The 14,734-nt window shown below is 34.6% G+C and overlaps 1 long non-coding RNA gene across 1 annotated transcript; it reads right to left on the bottom strand.

Moving 5' to 3' along the window:
* Nucleotides 1–1,223: 1,223 nt before the first annotated feature.
* LOC308192735 lies at nt 1,224–13,085 on the bottom strand. The gene is made up of 3 exons (XR_013949061.1): nt 12,898–13,085; nt 8,931–9,017; nt 1,224–2,124 (listed from the first exon to the last, which is right to left on the bottom strand). It is a non-coding gene; the product is annotated as an uncharacterized lncRNA (long non-coding RNA).
* Nucleotides 13,086–14,734: the final 1,649 nt, after the last annotated feature.

Below are 14,734 nucleotides of genomic sequence, written 5' to 3'. Positions count from 1 at the left end.
AGAAGAATTAGTAGACTATTACCTCTAGATTTGTTTAAAAATATAAAATATTTTTCTCCCCTTGGTCTAACTTTGGGAACCCTAAAACAAGTATGCACTTGTGGCATATGTTCAGTAAATCTAATCTAAAGTTCTGTCTTAATGAGTCAAAGGCATTATCTATTAATTTTCAAAGGGTATATTAACCTAGTTAATGATCCCACCTTTGATAAATGTTATTAGACATCACGTTCTCTGTTTGCTAAGATAGACTCAGTAACTTCCCTTCCCTTCCCTTCCCTTCCCTTCCCTTCCCTTCCCTTCCCTTCCCTTCCCTTCCCTTCCCTTCCCTTCCCTTCCCTTCCCTTCCCTTCCCACCACTCCATTCCTACCTTATTCAGAGGTAATTTAACAAAGGACTCTAGTCCCAATTCTGTAGAAAAAGTAGACTATTTTTATTTATTTTATTTTATTTTATTTTATTTTTATTTTTATTTTATTTTTCTAATTCTTTCATATGTGGAAGTATATCAGAATAATTTAAAAATCCAAAACCCAGTGCTACAATTGTCATGTGAGAATCAAATATAATAATAATAAAAAATGTGGAGATGAGGAGGAGAAGGGATATATAAACATGTTTGTAAAGGAAATGGAAAGATGCAACAATGGAGAAAGATTAGGATGAGAGTAAGAAATAGGAGAATGGAAGAAAAAATTGTTAGATAGAAATTTTCTTTTTGAGGTAATTACAGCTAATGAATTAGAGATGTCTGTTATTTCACTGTGGTTTAGAGCTGAAAGTATATTAATACCTTCTTTCATTTATGTGTGCGAAGACATTACAATTCTTTGCTGCCCCATTACCTGTATTGGAATATAAGTCTGTGAGTGGAATTAGGTTATTCCATCCTGTCCAAAATTTATTGTCCTCAGGGCATATATTTTTCTTTGTTCCAGATGCAGAAATGCAGTAGTGGCTCTGAAAGTGATAAGGATCCCCCTGTTCCATAGGTGGTTGCTGGGCAGTCATTGTGTGCCTCTTGTCCTAATATGTCATCGCACTTTGGTGCCAGCGCATGCAGTGTCCATGTTTAGCACGGTTGGGAAGCAGAAATCCCATGGGCAGAGGGCTACAAATGACTGATGGGAACACAACTCACCAACTCCATTATAACTGCCACCCCTGCATGAATGTATGACAAAAAGTAGGTTCAGGCTCTGTTAGGTGGGATAAAATACACTAGGCCTATTTCAAATTTTATTTGTGAAGAATGTAAAATTTGGTCTGAAAGAAAATAAAATCCTATAGAGTGATTAAATTCTTTCTCTATTTACAGATAACCTATATATATATATATTTTTTTTTTTTTTGATCTGAAGTCATTATGGAGAATTTCACTCTGACTGAAGATTATATTCCATGTATATTATCATTATCAGTGACTATAAATGATTGATGACACCTTCTAGAAATCTTCTAGTTGTGCGGATTACACCTAAAGAATTTTATGTGTGTAGAAAAGACAAATCTGATTAATATATGATGAAAGTGCACTATCTGTCTTTTTCACAGTTTTGTGTGGTGTAACTGCTTTGTTTTTTTTTTTATTTTAGACTAAAATACATAGGCTATAAATGTATTTTCCTCTGATTTTTTTCACATGAAACCTCAGTTCTGTATACATCAAACTGTTATAACAATAGCTTTTCCCAGTTTCATATACGTTATAACCAACACTTTCTGCAAAGAAACATTTCACATCACTTTATCCCTAAATACATACCAGGGACAATTATAGCTGGAGTAAATGAGCTGCTGTTACAAAATGAATATCCGTATTAATGATTTCAGTGCTAACATTGGGATCATTTGCACTCAGACTATATGAGATCATAATTATTAATATTCTCCCCATTCTCTGACCTCAAATAATCCTCTTCACTGAAAGGATTCAAAGGAGTAATTAAACATACCTCATAAATTCATGAGGTACCAAAGGTGCTTGTCCATTTGAAACTTGTGTGTGTGTGTGTGTTTCTGTGTAATCTATCCCCATAATCTGAATGCTGATTTTGGATGTTTTGGAGCAAATGTTCCCTCACTCTGCACATATAGAAGTTGTATCACCAGTGGCTGTTTTCCTACAACAGACAAAGGAAACAATATTTTCAGTCACTTGCCTCCTCTAATTCATATAAACTATTTACCAGTTTGAAGCATTAGTATACAGAGTTCATTCATTCATATTTGTTCTATGAATCTGAGAATAGTGCACACTGCAATACAAGTTGCAAACGCCTGCATTTTTCATATAATTCTTTCATGTTCAGGCAGCTGAGCTTATACAATAACAATACCAAGATTTTCTTAAAAAATTAAGATTATAAAGTATTTGGAATTCCTTTTAAATAAATAGAGCTAAGCACTTTTTTTTTTTTTTTTTTAATGGACCAACTGATTAGAATAATCAACTTACTTTTTAGAATTATACTTTCCTGTGTCTGAAATACTTCTTTTGGAATTTTTTTTTTCTTTTCATTTGTTATAGCTGATTTCCTTTTGTGTCTTTAAAGAACCTCTTAGAGGTTGAATAATGTAAATCAAATATTCTTGTACAATAGGGATCTTATAGATAGGGACTCAGCAGGGATCATAGATATCAGTCTCACAAAGATGAAGCTATCAGAATTATGGAGCGAAAGAGAAGCTGACTTGTACACTAAATTGTCTGTCACTGTTCTTTTCGCATGAGTACCATTAATTATTTATATTTGCTTTTGACTGGAAAATGATATCTAGGGCAACAGATTGTTGATACTTTGAAAAATTAAAAGTTCCATCCATCTATTTTAATATTAGCACATTGTACAAAGTAAGCGGTAGTAAACTTCCAATTTATATCCACTGTTAAATTCCAAATTATCAAGTTCAGATATATAAGTGCAAATTATAAGTGCAGATTTTGATTTCTTATTGTTTTTGCAATTTCATAACAAAATACTTTTTCATGGAAACGTCATATTTTATGTTGTATAAATCAGATAAGAATCACACATATAAAATTAAGTCTAGCATAATGAAATATATATACATAATTTTTTGGTAGGTTACACTGTAGAGCTGGCATGATATGTAATGGGAAATACTTTCACACAGAAAAGAATTCAGGCACTCCGGGGTATCTGAATTGTCTTTGCAATCCTTTCGAACAGGTGATCTAACTATTGCTTGCTACCATGACTTGATCTAACTATTGCTTGCTACCATGACTTGTCTTCAGATGTTTTCGCATCAAGTTACATTGATACAGCTTTGAATTTTGTCTCCAAGTGTCACATGTTACATGTTCCTGCAAAGTGGCATAAGGTTTAGTGTCACTCTGAGAGTAGTGCATGTCAATGTCTTCTCCACACTTATTAAAGTCACGATGTGAAATTCCACTCACAGCAACATAAATCCACTATACTTTCTGATTGCATTTTGCAAAATGTCTCATTTTGCAAAACTGTCTCAATGTTTATATTACATGTCCACTGTACACAGAAAATTCTGGAGATGCTGATTTATGGTAACATAATTAACATTCTAACGATAACAGTCAGAAATTCTCTTCAGTATATTAGATGTGCTAACTGGTGTGCTAATGTTTAAGCTTTTTTTTTTTTTTTTCCTCCCAAAGTTCTGGAAATATACTCTATACAATATGAAAATACTTTGCTGGAAATGAAATAGATTTTTTTTTTTTTAATCACAGCTGAGGAAAATACAACAGTTTAAAAAATATAAGATTGTAATCCTTTTTTGGCAGTATTTCTTCCTGCTGTGGAGTAATGTATATGCTTATGTAGCCTTTTCCTTTCTCTCATAGCTGTTTCACCAGGTACTGAATCACTTTTTAGATAGTATCTCAGCTGGAATGGAAGTGGACATTACTTTATTGTTAACCTATTAATAAATAGGTAGCATAATTTCCTTTTTTTTTTTTTTTCTTGAAGTATTATCTTTGAGCTAGCAGCCCATCAACATGGTACAGAATATAAAATAGAATTCTAGTACTAAAAGAGAACTTCAGAATGCATTTATTCCTTTTCCTACTACAATTAGCTATAATTACTCTTGTAGAGTATTTCTGAGAATACACCAATGATACTGCTATAACCATCAGGCACTGCTGAAAAGCTACTACCAAAGCATTGTGTCTGCTCATATAATTTGATATATCATTGTTTTTATAGAATTAACTGTTTTTGAAATATCTAACAGTGTTGTATTAACACATGTTACTTGTAATATCAGGAAGCCACTGGATGAGGGTTGTTGAGAAATAAAACATTTATTAGAGATCTCCAAAAGTACGAGCACAAAATACGTGGCAAAGGCCTTGTAAGTACAAGGCACAGGATGAAGTCGGAGGCCCAGGCCCTTTCACCAACAGTCAGTTAATGCAACCTTTGTAGTTGGGTACAATCTGCTTTAAGGATAACAAAGAGAACAAGGAAAACATATCCAAACTACACTATGCATAGTCTATTTGGATCTAAAAGGGAGTGGTGGACCCACAAAGGAGTTGAAGGTGTCATGCATATTACAAAACATAAAAAATTACACCAAGAATAAACTAGAGTGATGAGTAAGAAACCATCAACATCAAAAACATCAAAAACCATTTACATTAAATTCTGCTGTTAATAACCTTGGGATGCTAATGAGTTGCTCTGACCTCCCTCATCTTCCTCAACTTTTGGACCCAGAAAAATATAGGAAAGGTATATAACACCAGAGAAAATAGAATAGTGTACATCAGTTTAAACTGTATCATTATTGGAAATGAGCTGCAATAATTGGATAATTTGGACTATAACATTGTAATGTGACTAATAATTATTATTTGATTGGATTTTTAAGACTTTAATCTCACTAGCCATAAATCCTTGGCTTGGCACATAAGGAGTGATTTTTTAGTCTACATAAATTGCACAGGATATTTTTTGATATACCCTAGCTTAGTTGACTAGCTGTTAACCCTGCATGTGATGCAATCTTATTCCTATATTTCTGTCTCTCTGTTCTTAAACACTTCTGGGGGAAAGAAGCTACAGATTTCAAGAATTATCCACTGGTTCATTTCTCTAATACTTTCTACTTGACTTATTCTTTTTATTATCCAATCTATTGTCTTTTTCAGTGTTGTTATATAGAAAAGATTGCTCCCTTCCTATTTGGAGTAACAAAATTACCTCTTCCTCTTAATCTTGGACATTTTTGTGGTATGCTCTAACAATGCACTTAACTTGCTTTGCTTCATTGGCATCCCATTATTTCTTCTCAAACACACAGTGAAAAGGAAAACAATTCCCTTTATTCTTTCACAAAACTATGTTTTATGTATTTGAAAATGAAGTGTCCCACTGGTTTGTACTTTGTTAGGATATTTAAAGTGACAATGGTCAGTATTTCCTCAAAAATCAAATTTTCTAGAATTGTGATCATGCACATTGCTCTCTCCTGGATTCTTTTGAATTGGTTTATGGCTTAGAACTGCACAAATTGTCATACATTTCCCCAAACATGACACGATATCTAAGTGGAAATTCTATTAGTGCTGAATATTATCTTCAGGCTGCATTCTTATACAATCCACAGTGGAATGTGCATTCTCTGCAGTAGAATAGAGCAGTTGATGCAAGTGTTCTGACACACAACACCCACCAAAAGACCTTTCTGCAAATGATCATGTTCATGTATCACAACTGCAATAATAACATTATTGTAAGTCAGAATATCCAAGCTTTAGAATAATCTTAAAGTTCACAAACTGACAAAATCCAGGAGCTTTCCAGAGAGAACATGAAGAGGCACATTAGCAAATCTAATCAAGTCATCAGTATGCACTGACTTCATGAGAAGTGTTTTAAAATCATTAATCAGTGATCTGTAATTCATATCTTAGTTGACATCTACACCCACATTGCACTGAAGGAATGCATAAGTATAAATTTCTGCATATAGAATGATGGCAAATATTTTCTCACACCAGCTGTTTAAATGTAATACAGCAATTTAGTAAAGAGTATTCAAAATATGTTAGAGGTATCTTCTTATGTTAACAGCAGTACAGACCAAGAAAACAAAATCTTTTAAGTATTTCCTTGAGTCAGCTGGTTTAACTGAATCTTATTACTTTATCCTCCACAGGTGCTAGACGTAGTAATGACTGTGATGTGAGATAATTTCATGTTCTGGACACCACATTGATAAGACTATTTGAATGTCTTCTCAAATTATGGATCATCTGATGTACCTCAAAAAGGAGATTAATCCTTTTTGTAATTAAAGAAATTTTCTTCTCCAGTATGCTTTACTATGTATTTTGCCTTACCTCTGGATTTAATATGTGTTTGGGTTAGCAGGGACCTTAAAGATTAACCAGTCCAACCCCTCTGTTATGGTCAGGGACATCTAGAGACTAGATCAGGTTGCCCTAGGCCCCATCCAATATGACCTTGAACACCTCCAGGGAGGGGGCATCCACAGCTTCTCTGGACATGTTCTGGTGCCTCACCACTATCTGAGTAAAGAATTTCTTCCTTATATCTAATTTAAATCTACCCACTTTCAGTTTAAAGCTATTATCCCTTCTCCTATCACTACATGCCCCTGTAGAAAGTCTCTCACCATCTTTCTTAAAAGTATTGAAAGGCTGCCATAAAGTCTCACAAGAGCGTTCTCTTCTGATCTGGGGCTAAACAACCCCATCTCTCTCAGCCTTTTTTTTATAGGTGAGGTGCTCCAGCCTTCTATCAGTTTTATAGCTTTCCTCTGCACCTGCTTTAACAGGTCCTCCTAACCTCCTCTAAATTTAAGTCATATTTGTTTAACTGTGTTTTAACTTAAACATAAATTCACAGAAGCATGTATCTTAACAAACGCAACAGGACTCTATAAATGAAAAGATTCACAGAAGACTCTTTTCTTCATGGAAAAGATCAATAGACTTAGTTGAAGAGAATTAAAAAGTACTTGTTTAGACAAAGGTAAGACTGCTATTTGTCACTTTGTTCTCTGAATGACTGGCTGGTATTGGAGAAGTTAGTTGTGACAGTGCGATAGAAATAAAACAAAATATGACCAATAATTCTGTACTGAGTTGTGCACATTCTTCATAGGTAACAGGTAACAAATTTTGATTTGATTTGATTTGATTTGATTTAACTGATTAATGCATTCAATTTATTTTGACAAAGTGATGCCAGAATTTTTGCATTGCTTAACTTAATAGACTCCTTAAATTTCTTACTCTGAATTTTTAAGTTCCAAAAATAATTTTGGGGTAATGCTATATATGTAGTTTATGACAACACTGCATAATATGGCAAATTACTCAAGTAAATGAACATTTTACAGTTTGGTTTCATCTTCAATTCTCCTCTTACAGTTTCTTAAACTATTGCATGACTAAGAAATCAACACCAGTATTTTTAAATAGGATGCATATCAAACCAATGACTTCTCCAACAGGCAGTCAGAATCCAATAGTTCTATTAAGACTTCTACTTATTTGCTTGTTGTGTATAAAATGACCAAGTTTCTTACTGATATATTTTTTTCCTTTTGCAACAACAGTCAGTTTTTTATTCAGCATATAATAGTTTTTAGAAGATCTTACTTTGCATTTAAGTTTGTCATGCAATAGATTGTCCTAACATTGCCCACTTTAAGCATTAATAGACATGGCATAAGAAAGATGTCTCTGTGGAGTACCAAAACTTTACTTATTCCAGTACTTGTTCCGTGGCTCTCTTGTATAACACAGGTATTTGATGTGATCCATTCTGAGAACTCCATGTTGTGTCATACTCATCTCACAATGCTATTGTTCAAATGCTTGCTAATAATTCATGTTATTGTTTGTGTCACAAACCTGTTAATAGCAAAATTTGTCTGGTTTATAATTGCCTAGAGCCCTTTTTTCCCCCATTTTTCTACACATAGATATTGTCTATCTTTCTCCAGTCTTAGGTAATTCATCAGCTTCTGAAGTCAGATAGTTTAGACAAAGATATCTTAGATATCTTTTCAAAAAATGGAAATTTCTCTATGATGAAATCACTAGACTTGATCACTAGACTTATCTTCTTACTGATGGCTCTTGCTTTTTTTTTTTTTTCTTCCTTCTTTTTTTTGCTAGCATGTGTAACCTGTAGGTATTGTTTTCAAGAATGTAGCCACTAACTCTTTAAAGTTGTTGCTATAGTACAACTGTGATAATATTGCCTTTATCTTTTTTAGTTATACATATGAGATAGCAGCATTTACCCATTTCTGGTATATTTCAGTTGATGTCTTATCCCTGACTTTTCTAGAAACCTCTGTTGCATCTTCACCATTCTTTTATTCTTTTCGTAACAAGAACGTTTAATTTCTGTTCATATTTTATTCTGTGAGCTTAATAACATAATTACTGATGAGCTTTTCCCAGTTTAATATTTGTGACCATTAAGGCAAAATGAAAATGAGCATTAATACTTCTTTTAAAAATGTTCCCTTTCCTGTAAGGCACACTGGTTCTCTCAGTACAGTTAATTGCCTGCACATCTGAACCTAATTGTATTTATTTTCTTATTTTCAGAGATTTGAGGGAAGAAGTACTCTTTTACTTTCCCAGTAGTCAACACACAATCTTTATATTCAACAACTTTTTTAAAAAAGTAATTTTAATTAGAAAAAAGATAATGAGAAAACGTTATTGTAATGCAGTCTTTTTTATTTTTTTTTTTTTCCCTTCAGAAGTATGCCTACCTATCCTGACCAACATGGATGAATGTGAAAATAGAAAGTGACCTCATCATCAGGGTCCCTGAATGCTGTTTAATGCTAAAACAACAACTTTACTACCCAACAGTAAAACCCAAAGGAAGATATATGGAGAAGCAAGTGCCAAGGATACCTGAAACTCCCAGGTGACAGTGCACAATTCATTATCTCTAGAGTCCTCTGTTCTTTCTGTTCGAGCTGTCCCCAGCTGATCCTGGGACTGGAAATACATAAAATAACTAATATGGCAAGAGAAAGGAAAAAAGAAAATTCCTGCAAATAAAAGTCTTAGGTACGTAAATGTTAACAATGCTGAATTTCAATATAGTTTCCATAAAGATTTATGGCTTGTCAAAAAAAATCAATGTCAAATGACACCCAAAGTAAAAGAAAATCTATGTGAGCTTATACAAGCAAATTGTAGGAGATAGAAAACTGATGAAGTGATATTTAGACATAGGTTAAAAGAAAAGTTGTCCAGATCAAAAAAATCCCATTATCCTTTGAGGATGATATACAAAATCTACTTGTCATGCATGGTGTTCACATTCTATCTTTTGATGCACAGCTTAGGATATGTCTGCATAGGGTATGTCTAGTTACTTGCAATGTCATGGCATTTAGAATCTTTGTACATGTTTTATTTCATTTAAATGTAACAATGTAAAATTCATTCAAGTTAAAATATTCTAAAATGACTCTCTCTATAAAAATCTGTATTGAAAAAAATATATATATATCCTGTCAGTATTACCACAGTATCCCCCAAAATAAAATAAATTTGATAACTAAAAATCATGATAATAAAGACACCTCTGGATTCATAAGTCTTTGCAAAAGAATCATAGAATCATAGAATATCCTGAGTTGGAAGGGACACACAAGGATTCTCAAGTCCAACTCCTAGATCTGCACAGGACCATGCAAAAATCAAACCATATGAGGGTATTGTTCAAATACTTCTTGAACTCCAGCAGGCTTGATTCCGTGACTGTTTCAATGGGTAGCATGTTCCAGTGCCCAGCTACCCTCTCAGTGAAGAACCTTTTCCTCGTATCCAACCTGAAAGTCCCATATCACAGCTTCATGTCATAGAATCACAGAATCCTCTCCTATGAGGAAAGTCTGAGAGAGCTGGGGCTGTTCTGCCTACAGAAGAGAAGGCTCTGGGGTGATCTTATTGCAGGTTTTCACCACTTAAAAGGGGCTTATAAAAAAAGATGGAGAGAAACTTTTTTTCTCAGCCAGATAGTGACAGGACAAGGGAGAATGCGTTTAAACTAAAAGAGTGGAGATTTAGGTTAGAGGTTAGGAGGAAATTCTTCACTCAGAGGCACAGAAACAGGCTACCCAGAGAAGCTGTGGATGTCCATCCCTGGAGGTGTTCAAGGCCAGGCTGGACAGGGCCCAGAGCAACCTGGTCTAGTGGGTGGCGCCCCAGCTCATGGCAGGGGGGTTGGAACTAGGTGATCTCTAATATGCTTTTGTAAACCAAGCCATTCAATGATTCAATGATCATAAAAGATACTACCACCACAAATATACATACTGTACGTCCACTCTGTAAACAGTCCTTAATGTAATGGATTTAATTTGTCCCTCTGATGATAATTAGGATATGTTAATGGAACTGTATCGATAAACTATAAATTCAATACTTCAAATGAATCTCAGGAAATGTGACTAAACTATTGTGTGATTATGCTTTGTTCTGCATACTGGTTTATGATAAACCACCTCTAATCCTAAAAATAAACATAACAAGGGCACAAGTTTTAATCAGAAACATAAAAGTCCAAGAATGTGCATCCATTTAACTTAGACAGAATCTTCTTTGATGTCTTTTCATTGCATGGATAGGTTAAAAGTTTGGTCTCTATACAAAGACATTTTTTCTGAGTCATCTGTTTAGTGATACTGACAAAACAATAGAGAAAAAATATCAAATATGATGAATAAAAATCTAATTATATTCAAATATATGACATGTCAAGGAATATATTCTATACATCTTGCCTAATTTTACCAGAGATATGCATGTGATTAATAAGGAGACGTAAAAAATACATTTTTAGAAATGCTGTTGTTGCAAGTGGTAGAGAACAAGTGAAAGAAATACAGAATGTTTTATGCCACAGACATGAAAAAAAAAAAAAAGTACAACAAACTTGGGCTTAGATTGGAAAATAAGTAGCGCTTCTCTTCTAGCTTGCCTGGAACCAGAGGTGAGGGTAAAAGCCAACAGTCAAGAGAGGCCATGGGTTGGAGCTAGGGTCCTAAGGTCACACACAACAAACTAAAGTAGGGAGAAGAGGCAGAGTCAGATGTAGGATAAAAGAAGGGTATAAACTATCCCTAAGGACAAGATGAGGGTATGAGAAGACGCTAGGCCATAACCAGCAAATACATATTAAGACATAAAAAGAAATACAGGGACAGATCATTGTCTGCAAAAGAGACAAAGACCAAGAATTTGGTCCTTCAGCTATAGCTAAAAGAGCTGAAAAAGGAACTACACACTGAATTGCAACTGCAATCAAGGGGAAAGCAAAGAGGAAGAATTCTCCCTTAACAGTGGGAATAGGCTTGCTAGAGCATATGGTTAATAAAGAAACTTGAAATGAGAAGCTGCAGAAGTAAAAACCAAGAGAAGGTGAACAATTGTAGAGCAAGGCTGCTTGAAACAGAGCATAGTCAAATGCATCAAAGGCTTTTGAAAAATCAAGGAAGACAGGGAATGATTACTGACAATGAGATTTGGCAAGGAAGAGATGATTTTAAGCTAAAGTGGAATATGATTAAGATAGCTGGAGCAATTGTTATTTTATACAGTGGAACAAATTATGTTCTTTTCCCCACAACAAAACATCAAGCAGTAGATTCACCACTTCTACCTGTACATAAAAGATATATGTTATATCAAAACAGGACAATATGAACAGAAGACAGAGCCCTAAACGTGACTTGGAAAAACAATCTCCTTTACAAGAAGTTAGTTATACTGAAATTGCTTTTGAAATAAAGAGTGAAAGAAGAACGAAGTTGAGCCAGGGAAGAAGGGAGTGGTGGGGGAAAGTGTCCTTGTTTTTGTCTTTTTTTTCTCACTTTCCTACTGTCTTTTTAATTGTCATTAAATTAAATTCCAAAGTCAACTCTGTTTTAACTATCATGATAATTGGTAAGAGATCTCCCCATCTCGAGAGCAGCTGGGTGGACACCTGGCAGTCTGCCAAGGTTGCCCACCATAGCCTCCCTGCTCCCTTTGGTAACCAACTCCCAGACCTTTTTAATCTCTCCAGTACCTAGCCCAAGTTTGCAGCCTTCACAGTACTTGGATCATAAAACTCTTATGCTACTCACTGGTGAGCCCAACACGTTCACAGTGACTGCTGACACTGACCTACATACCCACACAGTAGTCATGCACTCATCTCTCCAGTTACTGCAACCCCATGCACACATTCCCCTGTGACCTACAGCCTGACTCCATGTGCTAACATTCAGCCCTCCCATACACAGATACACATGCAAAATAGAGTACTTCACGACGGAAAATATTTAGCAATGAGCCTCTGGGCAGGGTCATGTCTCAGTCTTTGAGATGCCCTGGAGAGCTACCCTTGCTGACTTCTGTTGTGGGGTGTCCCCGGAGTACCTGGGGCTGAGGTTCACCTGGGACAGAGAGGTCTGTATGGGGTCACATTTCTGATCAGGGTCTCACCTGCCCTGGGACTTCTGAGTTCCTCTGTGTTAATGTGCCTTTAATCACATAGCCTATGTGATTAGATGTCAGGACAAGTTCATTCTTTCCTGTGTAGTTTAGTATAACAAATATATCTGAGCTAGAGCAGGAAGGATAACACAATTAATTTGATTTATTTTTTTGTTTGTTTCAAAAATTCTAAGTAGGTACCAAGGAATGCAAAAGAGAAGAATTGGATTTTCTTCAGCTTGAACTAAAACAAGATTTCTTTCTTTTCAGGGAAACAAGAAAACTGAAACATCAATTTCTAACCATCTTGAAGTATTAATATGAAAGAAAAATATTTAATGTAAAACAAATTATTTTTTTCATTGTTATATCATAGAAACATTCTCACCTTTATTTTTAATTCGTGTGACCTTTAAATGCAAATGTAAATGCTTTCCAATGGTGCATTAAATAGCAAAAAGCACATTAGCTTCACAAATATTTTCTCATCTTCCACTTAAAGAAAAAGAGCATGAAGTCGTGTTATTTAATACATTATATGCACACAAATACATATACTTTCATAAGTTTATTTAGGAAAAGGCAAGGCTAAAGATTTTCACCTTGCTTAGAGAGTGGCAGGAAGCAATATTCCTTATTTAATGCAAGCTTCAGTTTACAGTCTTATCTCAGCAGTTATACTCATTCAGGGTTCCTTGCCCAAGAGAAGCAGGGCTGTTAACTGCTGAGTTTCCTTCAGTCGACCTTTTAAGACATCATAAGCTCAGGCTACAGGGAATCTTGAAAATATACATTAAAACTTGCCCTTGAACTTTGGTCTCTACAGTTCTTTAACGTTAATCCAGCATCTCAGTGTGCTTTTATGCTGCACATTTCATTTGGTGTGATTGTTTACTTCTTCAGCTCCTTGTTTCATCATTCTTTGACAATTGTCTATATATTGACCATATATGCACTGAAACATACCTACATTTTCATAGGAAACAACTGATAGGTTCCCCTGCAGCCAGTCTGTGATGTACTGAGACATTCTTAATTCACTGGAATTGAAGCTGCGAAGCCTCCTGTTTATAGTGTAAGTGTAATATCATAATCTAACTACCAGAGCCTGCTGGTTTTCTTAAGTGTAGGAGAATACAAAGGATTCACCAAAATACCCTAATCAGAGAGTAGTATCTACCTTGCACTGAAAAGTGCTTCATAACTGCAAGTTCATCAAAATATATATATTTTTTGTCTTCCAATGAAATTTCTATATCAATCTATTTATTCTCCATATAGAAGATGATTTTATATAGGTTTATATAGTTTTTCATGATCATGGTACTTTATATATGTATTCTCCTAATGTTGAACACAATGGAACACAGGCAGTTCCACTTTACTATCTCATTAAGCAACTGCCTCAGACTATGAAACAAGGCTAAGATGAGTGACATTCACGGAAGCATCTAGAATCAAAATTTATTAAGCATGTACTTCTAGGAGAAACTCCAACTATTTTTCAGCATTAGCTCATGTCTTTCCATTCCCCTCATCAGTGCTATCTCACTTTATATTTCAAGGCCAAATTGAAGAGCAACTGGATGAAAAGAGATTTCTATAATATTTGTATTGAGAATACAGGAAAAGAATTGCTGCTCTCTGACTTCTAACATCTGATGCATTTACTGCTACCTATTTACAAAGAACACAGAAAGCTGTGTTCCAAAGAACAGTGCTCCTGGACTGCCAGTTTTGAACATATTCTGTACAGATGTAGTCTGAAGGGTTTATATGTAGATAAATAAAACAGAGATTTTACAAATCTCTACTGAGCTTATAGATAGACTCCTAAAACTACTCCATTTTCAGTAGATTTTTTCAAGGACTTCTGTTATCTAAAGGAATTCACACATCAAAATTAAGTCCTGTCATTCCTCATATTAGAAAAAATGCCAAATATTTACCTAACCTTCCTTTTGCAAACACTTTCACACCATTTTAAAAAAGAAGACAACATACAATGGAAACACAATATAAAATTATTTAAATAAATAAACAAAAGCAGAATTTCATCAAAGTCAGTATAAATTAAATAAGCATTCCTATTGGTTGCATCCATAATCTCAAATACAAACTTTCTCTTCTGAAGAAAATTCTGATACTTTAAAATCATCATATTTTGCTAATCATCTATATTCTCGCAAAATAATCTGGAAACATGGAACTATTGCATCAGAATA

This window comes from Anser brachyrhynchus, assembly GCF_964034855.1.
Source record: "Anser brachyrhynchus genome assembly, chromosome: 3".
In the NCBI taxonomy this organism is placed as follows: Eukaryota; Metazoa; Chordata; class Aves; order Anseriformes; family Anatidae; genus Anser; species Anser brachyrhynchus.
The sequence above is the reverse complement of the archived record's forward strand: the minus strand, read 5'-3'. Positions and strand labels throughout refer to the sequence as shown.